Consider the following 5,580-nt stretch of genomic DNA (forward strand, 5'->3'; position numbering starts at 1 on the left):
TTGTTTTTTATTTTCTTACTGGAGTGTTTGTTGTTCACTGTCAGAGTAGAAACTTCAGCTTTTATAATAAACACCTGAAAGAACTCGCTTGTCCTTGTGTCTGAATGTCTGAGATCCGACAGAACCAGAACCAGTCTGAAGCAGAACAGAAACACCTGAAAGAACTCACCTGTCCTCATTTCTGACCATCTGAGATCCAACAGAACCAGAACCAGAGTCTGAACCAGACTTAAAACCCGTGAAAGAACTCACCTGTCCTTGTTTCTGACCATCTGAGACCCAACAGAACCAGAATCAAAACACATGAAAGGACTCACCTGTCCTCGTTTCTGACCATCTGAGATCCAACAGAACCAGAGTCTACACACACTGCACAAATGTTGCTCCTCCCAAACAGGAACAGTGTGCAAGTGTTCTTGCACTGACAATACAAATAATGACAAACGTTCATTCAGCCCAATGTGTCCATGATCACTTACACTCCACAAATATAATGCAGAGATCTATTTATTTTGACCTTATTTACTGGCTTGATGAGAATATCTGCCACCATGTCCACTGTAGGACAATAGCATATAGATATTTTTCCATCACACAACGCAGATCTTACAAAGTGGTATCTAATGTCAACATGTTTGCATTTTTGCTGTGAAATGGGATTTTTAGGGCTGCACGGTGGCGCAGTGGTTAGCGCTCTTGCCTCACAGCGAGAAGGCCCCGGTTCGACTCCCGGCTGGGACCTTTCTGTGTGGAGTTTGCATGTTCTCCCCGTGCATGCGTGGGTTTTCACCGGGGACTCCGGCTTCCTCCCACCGTCCAAAAACATGCTTCATAGGTTCATTGGTGACTCTAAATTGCCCCTAGGTGTGAATGTGAGAGTGAATGTGTGTGTGATTGAGGCCCTGAGACAGACTGGAGACCTGTCCAGGGTGTACCCTGCCTTCGCCCATCAGTAGCCAGGATAGGCTCCGGCACCCCCGCGACCCCGAAAGGGAAGAAGCGGTCCAGAAGATGGATGGATAGGTTTTTTTAGCAAGAGCAAGTGCACCTTGATTGTCCTCAAAAATAGTTACTGGTAAGTAGTTAGATCCAGTGTCCATTCCTGTCTGTAAGTTCTTTAGATACAGGCTTTCCTGTGTTGTGGCTGTCAAAGCCTCACAAGTTGATAAAGCAACTGTTGGTTGTTTCTTTGACCTTAAGGAAATAAGAGGTCCAGTTTCAGACAAACTAAAACAATAACCAGTCATACTTCATCTGTCATTGGGATCTTCTGCCCAATCTGCATCGCTGTATGCAACAAGCTTAAGTACAACATCATTTTTCTTAAAACACATTTCCTGGTTTACAGTGCCCTTTAAATATCTCAACACATGCTTTGCAGCTACCCAGTGTTCCTGCTTTGGGTCATTCAAGTACTGAGACAGTTTACTGACAATGAAGCTAAGATCTGGTCTAGTACAAGACAGAGATAGATTAAACTCCCAAATAATACGCTGTACTTCTTTGGGTCAACAGATTCACATGGAGTTGCTCTTGGCTTACAAAATCTCCTGCCAAACCTTTCCAGAATCTTTAATATATACCTTTTCTGGCTCATTTTAATTTTACCATCTTTCTGTGAAAAGTCAATCCCAAGAAAAGTTGAAAGTTTTCCAAGATCTTTAATTTTAAATTTCTTTCCCAACATGTCTTTCACAATTTTTAGTGTCTGACTTTGACTTGTGTCGATAGGAAGATCGTCAACACAGATTGTCACTTTGTCATTGTCTGTTTGTCTGCTATAAACACAATAATCTGCCGGATTTTGAACAAAATTGTTCTCAATGAAAAAATCCTGAAGCATTTTATTCCAGTTTTGTCCCGATTGTTTCAGACCGTACAAAGATTTATTGAGCTTGCAAACTAACTTTTGACCAGTTTCTGATTTTACTTCAAATCCTTCAGGTTGTTCCATATACACTGCACAATCAATTGGTGCATGTAAATACGCAGTCTTGATATCCATCTGATGTAACTCCAAATCAGTTTGGGCAGCAATCTGCATTAGACAACGAACAGATGTCATACCAGCAGTTGGAGAAAAGGTTTCTGTATAATCAATACCTTGGACTTGATTGTAACCTTTAGCGACATATCTGGCTTTATATATGGTTTCAGTAGGATTTTCTTTAATTGTGTATACCCATCCACCCCCCACTACATGTTTACCTTTAGGTAAAGTTGTTAGCGTAAAGGTTTTGTTCTCTTTTAGAGAATCTATCTCCTCTTTCATAGCCTTTTCCCACAACTCTGAGTTTGATGAGCTCATGGCCTCCTTCAGTGTCTGTGGTACATCGCATGAGGCTCTGTAACAATAGTCAATACTGGTTAGAGTTTAATCACTCTCTTTACAGTTAGCTTCATATCCATAATACTGAGGTGCTCTTCTTTCTCTTTTAGGATATCGTGAACTCAAACCTCTCTCATTTTCATCAACATTAGTTTAAGTGTCAGATGGTTCTGTTTTTATTTCCTGTGTAACTGTTTCTGTCACTACCTCAGGGTTTTGGTCTGTTGCTGTTTTTCTGTTCTGAATGTGCTCAAACATCTCATCTTCTGTCTGAGTACAACTTTCATTTACTTCTTTTGTGACAAATTTGACCAATCTGTTTCTGACAACTTTCCCTGTTTTAGGATAGAAAACAAGATAAGCAGGACTGTTTTGGTCATATCCAACAAAAATTCCTTTTTCACAGCGTGAATCCAACTTCTTCTTGACATACTTGTATGCGTAACAGTCTGATCCAAATATTTGCATTCTTGACAGATCAGGTTTCTTTCCAGTTAACATGTAATATGGAGTTTGCCCTTTATGCCAGTTGTAACATCTATTGCGTATGACCATATCAGTCTGAACAGCATATGTCCACAGCTCTTTTGGCAATTTACTCTCCAGTAGCATGCATCTCGCCATGGGGTGAATAGGATGCTGAAGTTTCATGTCTAATGACATTTTTACTTAAAAGAGACTCAAACTCTTAAGATGTAAACTCTTTTCCATTGTCTGATCTGATGCACTTAATCTTCCCAAATGGTGCAACATCAGCAAACAACTTTTCTGTTCCTTTATCACTTTTAGCTTTTAGGAAATAGGTAAAGGCATCTCCTGAATGATCATCAGTAAAAGCTAATGCATATCTAAATCCATCTTTTGCAGCAGGTTCTATAGGTCCAGCCAAATCAACATGTACAAGTTCTAGAGCTTTAGTAGCTTTTTCATCAGACTCTCTGTTTCTACTTTGAGCAAATTTACCTTTTATGCACACTTCACATGTCACGTTAGGCTTCTCAGTTTTATCTTTAACTTTCATTCCATCTGTAACACTTTCTAACTTCAGTACATCTTCATAATCACAGTGACCTAGGATTTTATGCGATGTTTGAACACCATAACAAACATTACATTCATCAACTTTTCATCTGTTAGAGTGTTCAGGAAAAACAGTCTGTCATAACTGTGAATGTCGAAGATTGTTCCATTCTTGTGAATGAGTTTGCTCTGACCTTCTTTGAAGACAATCGTTGCTCTTTGAGCTGTGGCAGCTTTGACTGAGAAGATGTCCTGTGGAAATGATTGGATGTACAGTGCGTCCTTCAGCAGGATGTACACTGGCCACCCATTGCTGTCCTTGTGTCTGACCGTCTGAGATCCAACAGAACCAGGACAAAAACACCTGAAAGAACTCACCTGTCCTCGTGTCTGACCCTCTGAGATCCAACAGAACCAGGACAAAAACACCTGAAAAAACTCAACTCAACGGAAAGAACTGAACACAGAAAGGACCCCTATTGGTCAAGGAAGGAACTGACGAGGACAAATGGCAACCCCCGGTGGAAGTGAAGGACACATTTTGGGGGTGTTACTGGCGCCCCCAAGTGGCCACGGAAAGAACTGAACACGGAAAGAAGCCCTACTGGTCAAGGGAGGAACTGACGAGGACAAATGGCGACCCTCGGTGGAAGCGAAGAGAAACACACATTTTAGGGGTGTTTCTGGCGCCCCCAAGTGGCCATGGGTGATAGAGGGTGTCTGAAACATACAGAATTTTTTTTGGGGAAAAAGAGTCAATCATCCTGTCAGGGACTAGACCTGGTTAGGGAAACGGTTTTTAAAATGACCACCCTTTAACAAACTCACACAGACACTTTTGTTTTATGTCCTTGGATAGCACAAGGGTTAAACCCCGCTCAGAGATAGTAAGTAAGTAAGTAAGTAAATTTTATTTATAGAGCACCTTTCACAGACAAAATCACAAAGTGCCTTACACAACAAAACAATGAGAGAAAAATAAAACAGATTAAAACAATAAATAAAACATAATACAGTACAAATTAACTAAAAGCTCTTTTAAAAAGCAGCGTTTTCAGCTGTTTCTTAAAAGCCTTGACATTGTCAGTCAGGCGGAGCGATAAGGGCAAGGCGTTCCACAGTCTTGGGGTTACTGCTTGAAAAGAGAGGTCACCTCGAGTTTTATAACGAGTCTTTGGGACTCTAAGAAGGTTCAAAGCTGAGGATCCCAGGGAGCGGCTAGCAACATATGGTACAAGTAACTGGGAACTAAAACCTGGTGCCTGCACATTAAGAGCTCTAAAAATCAAAACTAAGATTTTAAAATCAATTCTAAAACGAATGGGTAGCCAATGTAAAAAAATAAAACGGGTGAAATATGAGCCCTTCTGCTGGATCCAGTTAAAAGCCTAGCAGCTGCATTTTGCACCAGCTGAAGACGATGTACTGTGGACTGATTAAAACAAGTAAAAAGAGAATTACAATAGTCTAAATGAGATGAAATAAAAGCATGGACCACAGTCTCCAGGTCAGCCTTGGTTACAATTTTTCTCAGCTTAGAAATATTTCTCAGGTGGTAAAAACAGTTTTTGACCAAATGTTTTGAATGATTATTGAAGGACATAGACTGGTCAAACATTACTCCGAGGTTTCTGAGGGTAGGTTTGCAGGAGGAGGGAGCCTAAGTGATGTTTAATGGAGGTACTTGATGCTCTGGGGCAATTATCAGGGTTTCCGTTTTCTTTTCATTTAAATGGTAAATGGCGTATACTTGTATAGCGGTTTCTACCCTCCTTCGAGGGCCCAAAGCGCTTCACAGTCACAGACCCATTCACCCATTCACACATTCACACATTCACACACTGGTGGTGGCTCCGCTGCCAAACACTGGCGCTAACCTCCCACCAGAGGCAATTCGGGGTTCAGTGTCTTGCCCAAGGACACTTCGACACATGAGCGGGTGTTGGGTTTAAATAAAAGGTCTCTTCTTAATAAAGTTAATAAAAAGACACGAACCAGTCAGGTTAATTTCAAAACACTCTTTGCTGCAAAAAGGAGAGACAGAGGAGTCAGCACATGTTTGCAGTATGTCTTCCTCCTCCGCTCTGGCCTCCTTCATTAGCATCAGACCTTTATTAGGTTAAGAAACAAAGACAGGAACAAGACCATATTTGGGAGAGCATGTAAAAAGCAGTTGTTTTCCATGATAAGAAAGGGGGGAGAAACTCGGGGGAAGGTGATCAAATCTTAAG

The 5,580-nt window shown here is 41.1% G+C and overlaps 1 protein-coding gene across 1 annotated transcript in view; it reads left to right on the forward strand.

Moving 5' to 3' along the window:
• LOC112158978 (high mobility group protein B2) overlaps window positions 1-88 on the forward strand; it is a gene marked incomplete in the record, with an annotated part of 14,007 nt that extends 13,919 nt beyond the window's left edge. The window contains 1 exon segment of the mRNA XM_024292717.2: window positions 1-88.
• Between the last annotated feature and the right edge of the window lie 5,492 nt (window positions 89-5,580).

The sequence above is a fragment of the Oryzias melastigma genome, linkage group LG20, assembly GCF_002922805.2.
Source record: "Oryzias melastigma strain HK-1 linkage group LG20, ASM292280v2, whole genome shotgun sequence".
Lineage (NCBI taxonomy): Eukaryota > Metazoa > Chordata > Actinopteri > Beloniformes > Adrianichthyidae > Oryzias > Oryzias melastigma.